Source organism: Cavia porcellus, unplaced genomic scaffold (assembly GCF_034190915.1).
Source record: "Cavia porcellus strain 051 isolate PalLab524CR breed Dunkin Hartley unplaced genomic scaffold, mCavPor4.1 scaffold_5, whole genome shotgun sequence".
NCBI classification, from domain to species: domain Eukaryota; kingdom Metazoa; phylum Chordata; class Mammalia; order Rodentia; family Caviidae; genus Cavia; species Cavia porcellus.
Window position 1 is genome coordinate 14,741,748 of NW_026947488.1, and position 17,200 is coordinate 14,758,947.

General features: G+C 45.8%; 1 protein-coding gene and 1 non-coding gene across 2 annotated transcripts in view; both read right to left on the minus strand.

Moving 5' to 3' along the window:
- Eya2 (EYA transcriptional coactivator and phosphatase 2) overlaps positions 1 to 17,200 on the minus strand; it is a 206,820-nt gene that overhangs the window by 136,117 nt on the left and 53,503 nt on the right. The window lies entirely within an intron of this gene.
- Positions 12,156 to 12,274, minus strand: LOC111756205 (5S ribosomal RNA). The gene has a single exon (XR_002790681.1). It is a non-coding gene; the product is annotated as a 5S ribosomal RNA (ribosomal RNA).

Below are 17,200 nucleotides of genomic sequence, written 5' to 3' on the forward strand. Positions count from 1 at the left end.
CCCCAGGACCACAATAACATTTGGATACATTTTTAAAAATTTAAAAGTGATGTAAAATAGATCACTGGGTTCCAAACGCCGAGATGTGATGTGTGTAAGTTTTATAGGCAGCAAATGATTATTAGTGAGTAAACCAAATCTGGTTAAAAACAAAATGAATTGTTCCTCTCTCTGGGGTTTAAAAATATTTGAAGCAGTTGCCCACATTCTAAAACAAGCAATTTCACACACACACAAGACGGAGATTTTCAGCTTCTCAGGAACATGGAAGAGGAGGGTCACCGTCCTTCATGGCAGACCTGAGCTGGAGCTGAGGGCAGCTGCCCCGCGTAGGCAAAGCCACGGGCTCTGACTGCCCGGACTCTGCCAGTCCCTACTGTCACCCTGCGACGTCTTTTTGCATTTAGATTTCCTCCTGCTCACTACTGGCGGGTGCATTCGGCACGGAAAACAGGGTATTGTCAGAAAAGCCGCAGAGGAACAGGACAGCCATGCAGTGGCACTTGGGGCCGCAGTCCAGGGCCTCCTTACCTCACTGGGTGCCAGCGTCACTCCTGAGAGCGCTAAGCACATCTGAGCAGCACGGCCTATCGACTGGCAGCAGAGCAGAGTGGGAATGTGCTGGTGAGTTCTGAGCTCTGGGAGAGAGTTAAAGCTACAGAGATTTCGATGCATTCTCCTGACCTTCCTGCCTAAGGCCCTGAAGGTCAAAGCCAGCAGCGAAGTCAGCCTATTTCCTCCCCAGCACCTGACACTGAATCTTGTTCATTGTGTCATCCAATTAACGTCTGTCAGAGGATAAGGGAAAGGATGGCACAGAACAACAGAGCAACAAGAACAGGAAATCTGTCCACCAGCTGGGATTTCTAAATATTCCCATTTGTCTTTATTTCTCACCCCACTCTGGACAATAATTCCAATGTATTAAATATGTAATTACCTCACCTTATGAATGATACTATGTTGTTTTATGTGTGGTATGGTTTAATTTACACGTTTATGAGGCTTTGTTATTTTCAGCATGTACTATTACTTAAAAATGCTGGTAAGTACCCACATGAGTATCTAGGAGCTGTGACTCTACCCGTGTGTCCATTCTGCATTTATGCACTGTCCTAGTGGTGAATATCGAGGGAGACCTCATCTCTCAGGCACCACATACAATGCTGCACTGAATAGCTTCACTTAAAAGTCGTTTCATGTCAGGCTGGGTGTGGCGGTGCATGCCTCTACTCCCAGCATGCAGGAGGCTGAGGCAGGGGGATCACTGCAAATTTGAGGCCAGCTTAGGGTACAAAGTGAATTTAAGGGCAGGCTGAGTTGCACAGTGAAACCTTGTCTTAAAAAGGCACATTTTGAAAAATATCAATCTCTTACATATGTACACACATTCTTCTTATTACTTATTACTTATTAGTTTTTGAGACAAGATCTCACTAGGTAGTCCAGGCCTCAAACTTGTGGCAATCCTCCTGTCTCAGCCTCCAGAGAGCTGGGATTACAGGTGTGAACCACCACACCCGGCCCAATAACTTTTTAATGTATGAATATTCTTTTGCTATTCTTGAGATTAAAACTCCAACTAAATACTAAGCCACTCATTTAATTTACCTTTCCTATTCAAATTTTTAATGATTTATAATTTTACTATCATGTCTTCAATTTATCCACATCTGCCATTTGTATAGTTTAAAGTTGCATTTTTTTCCTATAACATTGGAAAGAAAGAAAAGGAGCCAATTTTCCTAATATATACTAAGCTATTTGACTGAATTTACTTATATTTTGTTTATTTCATAATCATGGTTAAAAGCAAGCGCTATGAAAAACTGTTTCAAGGCGCTGAAAGACAGCAATGCGTGGGCTTGAGGACCCGCGATCACTGTGAGGTCAGAAACAGACTAAGTCTGACCTCTAGCAATTTTCCTGGCAAGATATTTACCAATTTATAAGTAAAGAAGAAAACACAGTAACTTAGAATTCTCCAGTCTCACAGAAACTGAAGGGAAAGCCTAGAATTGAGGGATCATAAGGCAACTTGGACAGAAAATCCTAGAAACATGAGACTCACAGAAGCGTGAGTCTGATACTGCTGACAGTTTTCACCTTTGCAGTGGCTGCTGAAAGGAAGCGGGGTGGGGTGCGAAGCAGAGGGACCAAGGAGAGGCTCAGGGAGGAACTAAGCAGAGCTTTGGGCCATCTCCTAACACGAAGGAGATACAGCTTGGAACTCATGGCCTCAAAAGGAGGAAGAACCTTAACAAACCCAGGATTTTAACTGAGACCCCTGAAGGGTTATTATCCGGGAGCAATTGCAAATCAGTTAGAACCTGCCTGTAATCTTTATACTATGTTGGATCAAATCACTTTGTTGCGTCAATTGCCATTTTCTGGAGTAAAAGTAGTTTTACTTTTGGGGAATATGTACCGTTCCAGAATATCCATAACTGTTCATATGTAATACAAAATTACCAGGCATGCAAGGGGACAAGATCAAAGATCAAAAACCGAGACAGAAAAACCAAACCCACATGAGATTAAGGTGCTGGAATTGTCAAATATGGACTCCCCAGTGACTATGGTAATATTATGTTAAAGAGAATATTTAAAAAGGAAATGCTACTAGTGAATGAGGGTCTTTAAAAAAAACAAAATAAAATTATAGACTGAAAGAAAAATAACTAAAATTCATAACTCTATAAATCAGGGAAGTACGGGACAGAAATGGCAAAAAAAGGAATTAATGATCAGAGCTGGGGATTTAGCTCAGTGTCAAAAGTGCCTGTCAAAAGTGTCATCACGAGGTCATGAGTTCATTCTCTGGTACAAATAAAATAAAAATAAAATAAAATAAAATATCAGACAAATCTCAACAAGGCTAGGACATAAGTTTTAAAAAAATCACAAAAGAAACACAGGATATGGTGAAAGGTTTAATGTATCCTCTTCACAAAAGAAGGGGACAGAGAGAAAAAGAACCAGATTTAGAGAGACAAAAAGTTTTCCAAGATGAATGAAACACAGCAAGATTAAAACCATTATTACAGAATTAGAGGCTCAGAGGAACATACGATAAAAGAATCAATATAATTTAAAAATATGTCCTTTCCAAAATCAACCCATTTTGCATGCTACTGATGCCAAAAAGGGGGGTAAAAACAGCTGACTGAATCTGCGTGCTGGGGAACTGAAGATCTACAATTCAAACGCACCGACGGCAATTCAAACATTTCTTCCTTTTGAGACAAACTGATGGCCCAAACAAACCAAAGAACTGTTGGTCTTTCCTACAGCTCTAGAGAGGCAGCTGTGGAAGCAAACTATCTGAAGTACAGGAATGTGAACCAACAGCTCAGGGCGACTCAGTCTGCGGGGACAGAAAAACCCTTCCAAAAGCTCTAATCCCAGTTTTTATTTCCTAAGTACCTATTACAAGTCGGGCAATTTTCCTGGTCACTTTTACGTTATCTCCTTTAATTCTCTTAGCACCCTGGGAGGTATCACTACCTGTCCAGTATCTCAACAGGCTGACCAATCATAGATTTAGGCTGAGCCAGATATAGGCACGAGCAAATGGGAATCCCTCCTGCTTGGTGCACCTCCCTGCTCTGCCCTGATGATCTGGAAAGATGCTTTTGGCCTGAGTACACAGTGAGCTTTGTGAGTTAGGAGTGGTGCTGTTTTATTATTGAAATACAGGGGGCAGCTGAGGTAGGCTGATCTCTTGGTGTTTTGAGGCCTTTGCAGCCTTACTTGGCCCTGGTGATGGTGCTTATTTAACAGAAAATAGTAAAATAGCTCCCACGTACAGAGCAGTGCAAGCATTGGCTCACGTCCCCAAGAGACTGAGTTTCAGCGTGGCCTGGTTACTTCACGGTGGAGCCTGGATTTACAGCCAGGCAGTCTGCTCCAGGCTGGCACTTACCCGGCATATCCTAAGTAGAACTGAGTCTCACTTGGAGCTCAGAACCCATGCACCTCTGAAGTCTACTGAGCCACCCAGTCCAGGCAAAGGTAGCTGCTGATGGTGTTCACACGCACAGCGACAAAGGCTTGCACAGCTTTCCTTCCAGGGGGTACCAGGAAAGCCAGGAGCATTGCCCGGAAACCCCCAGTTCTTAGTGTGGCTTGAGAGACCGGGCTGAATTCTGTAGTTTGAGGGGAAGGTGTGTTTTCCATTCTCCCCTCGCCCTGCTCACAATTACCTGAAATAGGAGACAGGCCTATTCTCTTTGCGGGGGAGGGAAGGGAGGAATCAGCCTTAGGAGAGCAGGCGAGAAGGGGTGAGCTTGCTTTTCAGCAGGGCTGAGAAAGGAAGGCAAGGCATGGGATTCATTTACCAAAAAAAAGTCCTCTGTTGCATTGTTGCAAACGTCCTGATACCTTCACTGCTTCAGCAGAGAGCCCGGGGAGAGGGAAGCGAGCCGCACTCAAAGGCCCGGCCCTCTGGCCTTCTTCTGGGTCTGCTGCTGCCGGCAGGCAGCGTGCACCATTTGTTAGCCTTGTCACCACCCCAGTCTCCTGGGATGGAGAAGCTTGGGGGGAGCACGTGGGGCTGCTAGAGGAACAGAGATGACAGCTGGAGGGTGGGGGGGCAGGGTGACTTCAAAGGCTGGGAAGGATCAGAAGCAGATGGAGGCGGGTGGGCTGCTCACCTTTCCGCATCCCCCTGAGCTCACACTGGCTACCTTGGCTGTGGACAGGGGCCCTGCTGCCCAGCGGGAGGACAGATGGCCAGTGGGCCAGGAGGACTGTCGAGAGGGCCAGCTCCCTGCATCCTTGGCGGGCTCAGAAATCGAAGCCTGCAGACAGCAATCTCACGCTTCCAGACAGACAGCAGTTGGGGCCCAAACCTGGACACCTCTGGCTGCTCTGCCACCCGCACTGATTTTAGTTCCTAATAGAAAGTGTGGCATCGACCTACTCCTCCCTCTCCTCCAACTCTCAGATCGATCCATCACCAGGTCCTGTCAACTTCACTCCACGCCACTGCCCAGGCCTGGGCCGTGGCCCTCGCTGCCCGGAATACTACTGTCTCCCTGGGCCACCTCCCTTGCTCTGGACACAGTCCACAGCATACATGTAAACCTGCCCCCTCACCTCATCCCTGGGTCCCTGCTCTTAGGATGAAGCGAACACTCCTGAACGGGACTTGCTTTGCCTTCTCTGTACCTAATGTATTACGTCAGCATATTGGCCTTTCTCTCCTCCCTCCTTCCTCCTGTCATGGGGTCTTCGCACATGCTGTTCCCTCTGCCTGAAACACCATTCCCTCTGGCTTGCCATTCAGAGGCCTAAGCTCCAGCACGCTGTCCCCAGGCCCCCTTGGGTGGGCTACAGTACTGTGCCCCTCTCTTTCGCACTCCCATCACGACAGTTTCTACAGGTACCTGTGATTATTCAATTTCTACCTGTCTCCCCCACAAGGTTTAATCCCTAGTAGCGTGATTTTTGTTGATTTTGTTGACCGTTAGTTTTCCCAGATCTCCTACAGGGCCCTTATCAGTGGTTTAAACGTATTTGTGGTATGACACACGAATACACCTGATTATTCAGCCAGTGTTTATTGAGCACTTGTTGCCCGTGCCAGAATCTGTGTCAATCCCTGCTGTCACCTCCTCCCTGGGCAGTGTGCTGACTTATGTCACCTGCCCGGCCCCTTTGGGTGTCCAGTTTGGGAGCCCTGGCCCACTCCTCAGTCTAGCTTCAGCAATGCATGTAGGACGTGGTTGCAGGTCGATCAACAGTGGGCATCACTGTATGTCCCGTATTATCCTGCAAGGGGGATGTGGTCCAGATGATCCAAGAGGCCTCCTTGATCGCGGCCATTACTTCTAACGCTGAGTGGTCATCGTGCCCTGGGTGGTCCTGCCTTGAGCTAAGGAAAGAGGAGGAGAAAGCAGACATGCCCAGAGCCTCGACGTGGAGAGGGAGCCACCGCTTAGGAAGGAGCACGGTGGGAGGGGCAGAGCCCTGGCGTTCGGGCAGGGTGACCCTGCCGGCTACTGCGTCCTTTCTTTCTCTGGAGGAACTGCCTCTCCCTCACTCTCCAAGTCCATGTGGCCTAGGTGGGGTGACCCCAAGGGGCGCTGCACTTGGTGATCAGCATCTCCCACTCCTCTGTCTCCAGTGACCGCTCTGGGTAGTGGTCACATGAGTCAGCTGGAGCCAATGAGAGATAAGGATGGACGCTGGGGGAGAGACGCTTTCTCCCTCACTGTCCAGTAGTGTGGCAGGTCTCCGCATGGAGACGCTGGTGCCATCTGGGAGGGTGGGCCTGCAGCGGACCTCTGCGTCCTGCCACACGCTCGTTACACTGTAGGGGTGCAGTGTGGGAATCAACTGTAGGTGCAGACTGGCAAGTTATTTTTTGGGGGGGATGCTGTCCAAATATGGGGGATGAAGTGGCCTATCAAAGACCCCACATGCCACACAGGTGGCGTCACATCCCCAGCCTGGTACTCAAGATGAGGAATGTATCATTTGATAGAAGTTATTATTAAATGACTGTGGGGCAAGGCTGTGACACACAGGAAGCCACCTCCCCACACAAAGGTCACTTCTGGCCTTCTCTCCAAAGCCATGAAGAAAGCACAGAAATAAATTAGAGATACAGCTGACACTCCATTCATTTTCCGGCTCACACATCGGCCAGCCACCAGTCACTTAGGATCATGGAGTCTGTTTATGTAGCGGGTCAGAAGCAATGTGGCTACTGGTTTGATAATTTATTTAACCTTGCTTCCTCCCATCCCCAGGAACCTCCTTTCCAGCATCAGTACTGTACAGAGGACATGGTCAGAAGATATGGAAAGTGGACACTACTGTCTCCCCAGGCCACCGAGGAAGGTAGAGGTGGTCCAGAAGGCAGCCAGCCTTGGTCCTGAGCTAAGCAATGGGAGGAGATAGCAGCCATTTCCAGAGCAGAACATGGAAAGGGGACAGGGATTATTCCAGGCACAGGAGACACACAGCCAGACTGACAGTCAGACTGACACATTCCCTGATCCCCTGAAGTCAGCATGCCCAAGTTGGCACCCCACTTAGCTGGAATTCATCAGTGGGCAACGCCCAATGGCCGGGGTGGAGACAGCAAAGTCAGCCTGGGCTGAGATCTGAATTAGCCCTTTTTAAAAAAATTTATTTTAGAGAGAATAAAACCAAGCAAAACAGAATAAAGCCAATCAAAACAAGACAGTGTAACTGACACAGGATTTCAAAACAAGGCAATAGGAAATCAACAATGGTTACCATAATGCTTCTTGTTGTCTTCAAAATAGCTGCTCATGCCTTCAGACATAGTAAACTCAAACAAAACAGACAGCATAGAACCAATAAAAACAAAACAATGAATGCAATACAGGGCTTCAAAATAAGATAATAGGGGGCTGGAGATTTAGCTCAGTGGCATAAGCACCTGCCTTGCAAGCAGGCGGTCGTGAGTTCGATCCCTGGTACCGATAAAAATGAAAAAGACAAAAAAAAAAAAATAAGATAATAGTAAATCCAAAATGGTACCATAATATATCTTGTTATCGTCTAAATAGCTGCCCACACCACAGATACAACAAAATCAAACAAGATAAAACAGAATAAAACCCAACCAAACAAAACAATGAAAAAGATAGAGGATTTCAAAACAAGATAATAGGGGATTAACAATGGACACCATCTTATCCTTTTAAAAAAAAAATTACTCAAACAATATCTTAAAATATTTGCAAATAATTTTTAAAAGCTGAGGTGAGACCAAAGTCCTCTTGGGCCACTGCCTCCTCTTAGGTGTGTCCACAGCAGGCGGAATAGCCAAGCAAGCCCTGCAGTTTAAGAACGGAATTCTTAAACACACACATAACCCCACACAATCAATAAAATACAAAACTATTTTAATAAATGTTTTGCGAATGTGCTTTTACCCCTGTTATTGATCTGCACATTTTGTCATAGGGTTTTTCTTTGTTACAGCAACAACAGCACCTCGGTGTCCACCCATGTCCGGGCACGGAGGTCCTCCGTACTTCTTTCTGCCTACTGTCCCCCGATACATCAGCCCACAGCTCCTGGCCAGTCCTCAGTCCTGCAGTGCTGGGTTGCTATGAATGCACCATGAGGGGGACAGGGTTTCTAGGGTGCATATGCGTTTGTTCTCTAGGAATGGTCCCCTCAAGTAAAACTGCTGGGGCCCAGGTTTAAAACTGCAAAAGTCATTTGTATATTGCTCGAGTATGACTGATCCAATGAACATTCCCCATGGCAATGGCTCGTTTTTTTCACTCTGTGCTGTCTCTACTCCCTGATTGGAAAGCTTTGATCCAAAACTCTCAGGCACAGTGGCTTTTAGTTTATGCTAATGTGTGTGCGTGTGTTTTTCTTTTGCCGGGCTGGGGATCAGGCCCAGGGCCTCAAGCCTGCTAGGCAAGTGCTCTGCCTCTGATTCCAGCTCCAGGCCTAGGTAACTATTTGACTGTGTTTGCACGGCAGTCTATTCCTCAGAAACATCTTTTAGCCATGGAGATTAAGTTCCAGAGGGCCTCATGTCAGAAAGGAAAACCCCCTGAGGTCCTGAATCTGACTTACACCCAATGAACTGGATGAGCTTGGCACCAAGTGCAAAGGCCATTTGGAGAGCCCTGGCCTGTGCCTCCCTCCCTCTCAATAGCATGGAAGCAGGGCTTGATAGCTGCCTAATGCAGTTTTGCTGTCCATGAGATTTAAAACAAAACCAAAAACAATTTTATTTTGAAGTAATTGTGGATTCACAAAAATTTTCAAAAAATAATACAGAAGTCTTGAGTACCCCTTCCAAATTTCCCCCTGAGATTTCATCTTACATACACACGGTGCGGCATCCCAACAGGGAAGCCAACATCAGTCTAGTACACACACAGCTCTGTGTCATTTTATCCCACCCAGCCTGGTGCTCGCCAGCAACCCTAAACTCTGCCAGCCCCTCCTCTGTCCTGTCTCCAAAATGTCACATTGGAAATGTTATATAAAGGGTATCATAGAGTGCATGACATCTTACGATTGTCATTAAAAAACAAAAAGAGCAACACAAGATACAAGGTCAGAGGCCTATGTGCCAATATCCTCTCGACCCACAGGGAGGCAACCTTTAAGAAAGCGCCCAATGTGCGGTGACAGACTGAGCAGTCTGAAGACCACACACATTCTGCCTGATCGCTGATTGGGTTCAGCACTGCCCTGGAGCAAAATACAGAACTTTATAGAATATTTCTCATGCAGAGCCATGGAAAAGAGAAAAACCACCCAGACCCACACCCCAACCACAACCAACAAAACAAGGCACCAACCAAAATACCAAAGCATCTTACTGTAAGGCAAGGCTGCCCTTGCCAAGGACGGCTGGGGACACGGGGTGCTTGGAGGCCATGGGAGGGGCCCTGGGACTCCACCAATGGTAGGCAAGTGAGATGGGGAGATGGACTTGTTGGGGTGTAAAAGCATTCATTCTGCTTGCGCTCATGGTCACAGCTCTCAGGAGCTGCCACACCAGCACTGCCACCCTCACCGCCCCTCTTCCTTTGGTTTGGCCCAGCCACAGCCCATCACGATGACCTGGACCCATTGGGAGCCACTTAAACTATGGTGAGACTTACTCTGATGCATAGGTGGAGCCCTCTCATTTGGAGGAAGGGGATTGGGTGGGAGAGAAACACTGGGGAAACTGAGTGTTAGAAAGGAGGGACTGGAATAACTTCATCCTGCCCAGATCTTCACTCATGTCCCATGAAGCGCTGGCCATTATGAAACTGAAATTAACTGAAGACAGTTTACTAGATGCAGCCTGTGAGCAAGACGCAGATGGCTCTCTTTAAAAAATTTGAGCCCCTCATTACCCTGGGAGGCCCCTCATTACCCTGGGAGACCCCTCGAGGCTGGAAGAATTCGGATTCGTTTTATAGATGAGCAAGGACAGCAAGTTGAAGGCACTTGCCTTAGATCAGGTGTAAGTGGCAGAGATGGATTTTTAAGCCACAGGCTGCCCGACTCTCCCCTACCATCTGCTACAGACAGCAGCAGATGTCTTAAAATTCATCTTTTCTACGACCGATCTCTAATTACATCATTAGCCTGAAACTGAATGGGCCATGCAGTGATTCATGAGTTTTTAAACGTTGTTATTCTTGTTTTGAGGTTGGATCAATTTTATGCAATTTCACACAGCGATGAGATTTCTTTTCAGTCTTGTTGGTGAGATGGCTTCATGGTGAGGGCTAGGAGTTTTTTTTTCCATGAAAAATTTCAAGCATATGCGAAAGCAGAGTAGTGAAATAAATCACTGAATGCTCACCACTTAGACTGAACAGTTTTCAAGATTTTACCACATATATCTCTTGTAAACCTTTCTGGCTTAATTTTTCTTTGCCAAGGTGTTTTAAAAAATCCAAACCTGACATCTTTTCTCTTTACATCACTAAGAATATGGACATTTTCCATCGTCCCACCTCACAAAATTCACAGTAGTTTCTTGAACCATCCTCAACCAGTTTGTTTTCCATCTTTTCCAAGCAAGTGGGTTTGTAAGATGCATGATCTACACAACGTGTGCACACTGGGTGTGCTCCTCATGGTGTTGCTGAGGTTTATCTAGTTGAGAACAGCTTCCCCTCCCTGATGATAGACTCCTAACCTGCAGGAGAAACAACTGTAGTTGTCTGGTGGAATATCTTGTGTTATTTCACTTCCTCTTGCATTTCCCTGAACCAGCATCACTGTGTGAGCAGGTTCAGATGGGGCGGGGGGGGGGGGGTGTTGTGCTTCAGAAGTGGTGCTGTATCCTTCCTCACGGCACATCAGGAGGGACACAGAGTGCGGGGACCCTGTCTAGCGAGGCCAGCAGGGACCTGTGCACTCAGGAGGCCACATCTCAGGTCCTCCATTTATGAGCTCTTCATATGCTTTTGATAGAACTCCCCTCAATGCTTGTGCTCTGAATCATTTATTTCATCAGGGAACTAGAAACTTTAAGAAACGTTTTGAAAGACAGAGGGTCAAGGATATTGAGATAATGTATTTGTTTCACATTTTCAGTTCTTGCCAATCTGGTCACAAATCCGTCTGCACTGCCTGCACCGTCTTTACCAGCCTGTGCAGCGGCTGGAGCTAGCAGGAGCCTGAACAATGTGTGACCATGCAGGCTCCTGAGGTGCCTGGGGGGCTGGGTTCTGTTCCCAGCTCTGCCACTTACCAGTGGTGTGGAATCTCGTTTAACTTTTCTGCCTCACTTTTCTTATGTGTCAAATGGGTATGTGGGTATCATTGTACCCATTTTCAGGGCTGTCGTGAGGATAAAATCCCTTGTTATCCGTGACTCTCGGGCAGAACAGACTGCTGAGAATTCTCCCTTCTCCACTCTTAGAAGTGGAGACATTAAGAGGTCAACCATGAAACACGTGTCTTCAAATCTTATAGCTAAGGACAGTGGGAGCTGTACAAGGCTCAAGTCTCCACCCGTTGCATGGCGCTGTGCCCATGGGATGCCCCTCCGCATTTGAACGTAATTTCTAATACCTAGGAAAGCATCTTCGGGCCACGGTGACTTGCTGTAACACTCAATGACCTAACGTCATCCCCCACTCAGGGGCCTGCCCAGCCCTCCACACCCTCCCCCAGATGCCCTGTTCTTACTCCCTTCCTGCAGGGACGGTGCCCGGTGGCATCGCATAGTTTTTGCACCTTCTGTTGCTGCCAGTCTTCGTGCACTTGGTTCCTTCCTGCCCTCCTTTAAGTGTTTTCTCAAGTGTCACCTCCTCCACACCATTCCTGATCGAACCCATTTCCCCCTCTTCCCACCATTTGCCTGCCACTGTCCACCTTTGGACCTTGTTTTATTTAGTTTTACAATTTTGGCTGCTTTCTTGGAAGGTACGGTGCATTTATTTATCCACTTTCTGAGTGTGGGGTTCTGTGCCCCCAGCATCTATTATCGTAATTGCGACCAGCAGAAAGTAGCCAGTGCAGAACTTTAAACAAGGATTGTGCATGCGTTATTTCTCAGTAACATTTTTGTACTTCTTTTTCTTTTTCTTTCTTTCTTTCTTTCTTTTTTTTTTTTTTTTTTGGTACTAGGAATCAAACTCAAATTCACGCTTGCCAGCATTTTTATATTTTTTCTTCTCCTTTTTTTAAAAAGCCTACAGCACCCGGTATTCCCAGGCAGTCTCCCATCCAAGTACTAACCAGGCCCGACCCTGCTTAGCTTCTGAGATCAGACGAGATCGGGCGTGTTCAGGGTGGTATGGCCATAGTCCATTTTTATATTTCTTAACAAAAGGAAAATACATCTATGCACATGGTAAAAAAAAGAGTTGAATAGAAAAAAATATATACTATATAAATGTAAAAACTTTATTTTGGGTGCTGGGGATTTAGCTCAGCGGCATAAGTGCCTGCCTGGCAAGCATGAGGTCATGACTTTGATCCCTGGTAATAAAAAAAAAAGTTGTATTTCCTTGGCTTATAGTAATCATCATTCACAGTTTAAGATACACTGCAGTAGAGACTGTTAGGTGATCCCCCCCCCCAGTATATTTCTCTTTTCCCCTTGTTATAAAAAAAGAACTTCTAATTCCTAGTACACAGTCATCTAAGATAGGGACTACATTTCCCAGCTTCCTTTGCCGTTACTTTGTGGCTATATGACTCAATTATAGTCAATAGGTCGGACCTAGAAATGACGCCCACATCCTGCAGGTCATGCCTTTAAAGGGTTGAGGTGGACCTTCCTCTTTTCTCCATTCCTGTTAGAATGTAAGGTGATAGACAGCTGTGTTGGCCAATGAGGAGAAGGGCAGCACCTTAAGGATGATGACACAAGACAGGGTCAGGCTACAGAGCAAGGCTACTGTATGGGCTCAGACTCAGATGACAGAGGAATGAAGTGGATGGCTATTTGTGTACTATTATTTAATTTATCTGTTACAAAGAGTCAAATCTGTCTATCTCCTACAGATTTCTGATTTTCTTTAGTGTGCACGTGGGTGTGTGTGTATGTGTGTGTGTGTGTGTGTGTGTGTGTGTGTGTGTAAAATTTATACTGGAGTGAACTCCAAACAACACAAAAGTACTGAGACTCATTTAAGGACCTTTCCTATTCCCATATTCACCCTTGACAAGCATCAGCTCAAGGCCCCTCCTGCCCCATTTCCACCCCATCTACTTCCCTGCCTTCTAGTATTTTGAAGCAAATCCCATAATTGTTTCCTGTGTAAATGCTTCAGTATGACTCTCTAAAGCAAAACAAAAACAAAAACAAAACAAAAAAGTGGAAAAAAAACCCCAGAAACAAACAAAAAAACCCAAAAAACTTCTTTTGAAAACACGGCCTAATGCCATTACCATACTTATAAAATTCCTCGATGTCAACAAAAATAGGCATTCATTTTAAAAATTCTGTTGTATGTGAGTTTTTCTCACTTAAAAATATTTTACTGTGGACAATCAGCAACACCAATACATATAGATTTACCTCCTTTTTTAGCAGCTATATGATACTTTATTGAACTGATGGTGCCAAAGTTTATTAAGCCTTTCCCCAACGGATGGACATCCAAATTATTGTATATAAAGAGATGACAGGAAAATAGATAGGCAGACATAGATTTGACTCTGTTTCACAGGACGGAAACAACAGCTATTTTAATGAAAGAAGCAGCGATCTTCTGTTTCAGGATTTCTCAGCGCTGGCGTACCGGTAAGTGGGGCTGGATGAGTCTTGGCTGAGCAGGGCTATCTGTGCATTGCATGCTGTTTAGCAACATCCTTGCCCTGCTGCTCTCCAGATGGCAGTGCTCCTCTCTCCCCTAGTTGTAATAAATGAAAATATCTCCAGATATTGCTACATGTCCCACTGGGTCAAAATCAACACTGGAGGAGAACCTCTCCTCTATTTATATACATACTTAAGCAAGGAGAAAACCCCAATTTCTACTGCAGAGGACGGGAGACAAAGGGAAAGAGAAGAATTTTCACAATGGTGACTAGAGAAAAATAAAAAGTTTTGATCCACATTTCATTTCAGCAAATACCTTCCCTAGGCCTGGATGGTGTTCACTGAGAAAGTCAGAATTGACTCTTCACAAAGAATTACAGTTGGGTGCCCACAGAGTTAGCACATCAACCAAAGACCTCTTGAGTTGATTTCTTTTTTAAAATCATGTTTCAGATTAGAGGGCTAGATGGGATGCGTGTCTTGAAAGTGGCCTTAGGACAGAAACAACACTGTCATTTTGACGGTCCAGTACATTTTAAACTATAGGGTTATATTTCAGGGAACATGCATGACCTTTGTATCCCTCCCACACCGTGTTTCGTAATAAATTTTATAATAAAGGAGTTGGAACACACAGCGGGGAGGGGCTTCCAAATTCTAAACGAAGCCTAAACTCAACAGCCGTAAGTGCATCCCCCTGGCCATGTTTAACATCCAGGCAGAGCCTCCTGGGAAAAATTAAACCCCAAAAGAGTGCATTGTGGGGGCGGAAACAGGCCAAGGGAATTATGAAAATAGACCTGAGGCTCCCAAGTTAGCTTAGCTCAACTTTAGCTTCAAATATGGATATTTGAGGAATTCTCAGGGTCTGGGCTTTTGGGGTAGTAAAAATACAGCCACACTACAAGAAAAGTTAAAAAACAGAAAACAGTACTAGAAATGACATAAAACCAAACAGTAAAAACAAAAACAGAGGAAGACAGGAAAAAATGGGAGGAACGAGACATCCTGAGGAAAATTATACAGATAATGAAAGGATTTAAGTCACTTATTCTGTCAAAAACACTACAAGCACCTACTATGTGCCAGCACTGATCTAATTCCTCTGATCCAGTGGAGGAGGAACACAGATGAGTCCCTGAAGCCCAAGAGCAAATGTCCTGATCGATTGCACTGCAGAGCGTGATTCTCATTTGCTGGTAAAATCCAGCTGGTAGTTCCTGCTAGCTGAAGACAGACAAGGAAGAGGCCTTAAGAGCCAGCTCTTCACAAGGGGGAAGTCATCATTATGCTCAAAGCACTGTTAGATGCTTTACACTGATAGAGTATTTAATTCTGAAAATAATACTCATTCTGCAGAAGGGGAAACTGATGACCAGAAAGATTAAATAACCTTCACGAGGAAATAGAGCCTTGCAGGTGGCTGGCCAGAAGAGGTTTAGAGCAGAGGTTTTTACTGGGGGAAGTTTTTGTCCAGGAGACATCAGGTGACGTCTGGAGAAACTCTTGGTGGTCACAACTTGGCAAGTAGGGGGCGGTGGATATAGCTGGTAGAGAGCTAAACATACTGCAATACACAGGACGGCCCCACAGCAGAGAATCAGTGAGTCTTTGCTGAGACTTGGGAACCTTGTTTCGGATGAAGGCTCTATGGGGAGGGAAAATAAACTGTTCAATGCCGTGCATTAAAAAAGAGAGGTGGTGGACAGCAGTGGTTAGAGACAGCCACAAAGCTTGTGGGGGAATTCTAGCTGGCCTGCACAACGGGGATAACACTGGTACCGCCTCAGACAGGTGCTGTGTGAGGGAGGTGAGAGAAGGGCTTTGAAGAACAGACTGAAACGCTGGGTCAGAGTTTGCTGCTGTGAGCTCAGTGCACACAACACACAGGATAGCAAAACACACAGACCCGCACTGTCACAATGTGTAAGGTGTCTAGTGACAGCAGCCCAGGAAGATGCTAAGGCTCCAAACTCTCTGCCTCCAAACCTCTGAAAAACACAACTCAACAGGACCTGCAAAAGGCAGGAAAAAAGGAAATGTGAAGGGGCTCCCTTCGCACTCCTCTTATTGTACCCCAGAAGAGCGTTTCTCCCAGAATCCTCCACCAGACATCTGTGCCCATGTCTCATTGGCCAGACCTGAGTCACATGGCCACGCTTAGCCAATCACTGCAGAGGGCATACTTCACTTATCCTTTCCCTTTTGGTTATCCAGGTAACAAGCAAGATCCAGGTCGGTGGGCCTAGAAGGAAAGAAGATGGCTGTTTGCTGAGCCCCCAGAGGCACTCAACATACCTGGCTGGGCCAAACGCTGAGATGTTCAAGGTCACTATGCCATGATAGCTGGCCTTCAAGTGCCGGATGTCATTGTTAGTGAAGCATGGCTATACCAGCACTGTGGCACAAGCCTAAGGTAACCAGGCTCTCTCCTATCCTTCACTACTCTGCCTCTGCGGACATTGGCACTCTACCTGCTGCCCTTTAAAAACTCCCTGCAATGGCTGGGATGTAACTCAGTTACCTACCTGGCAAGTGTGAGGCCCTAGGTTCGATTCCCCATTCCATAAACAAAACAAAACAAACAAACAAACAAAAATCCCTGCCACCTTGAGGTCCAAACATAACTATTCCTTATGTATATATTTTGATAAGCATTTTCTCTCCCACTTTCGGGTTTTCTGCATAAATGTCACGCCATCATTGCTCCCACATTCCCTGATGCCACCACTGTAAACAGCACTGTCTCACTTTTCTAGTTGCTGAGGCAAAATACCCAATACCTAACATTAAAGAAGGAAAAGCTCATTTGGTTCACAGTTCATAGAGGTTTCAGCCCATGATCGGGTGATTCCAAGGCAAGATGGCTTGGCAGCAGGCTGTCACAGAGGAGACAGTCCACGGCACCCACAAGGTAGCACAAGCAGCAAGAGACCTCAACAGCATCTGGTTACCCCTTTTATTTTATCCGCAGTAGTGGGATTAGGGTGGTGTCAAACCAGCCCTCGGGCAGATTTAGTCATCACACATTCTTAATCCCAGCATCCTGCACTTAGATTCAGCCACCTCTGAAGAGGCCCTGTGACCGCATGAGGCTCTGGGGCTTCATCTCGACACAAACCCTAAGAACCACCCTCCCCTGGATTCGATTTCCCTGTACTCTACCACTTATTACCACTTACCACCGTGGTAGTTAACAGCTGAGTATTTAGTTGAGTAAGGTTTACTGTTCCCTGTAGACCCTAAACAGGAGCCATGAGCCACACTTGGCTTGAAACATGGCTAGTCCAGAATGTACCCCAGATCTCAAAGGCTTTGTATAAAAAAGGGAAAATTAACACATTAGTGATCCTAAAATATTGCCTTATATATTAAAATGGTGATATTTTGATATACTGTGTTAAAATTTTTTTTTTTTTTACATATCTGAATGTGGCTACTGGAACATCTAAATTACACGCGTCT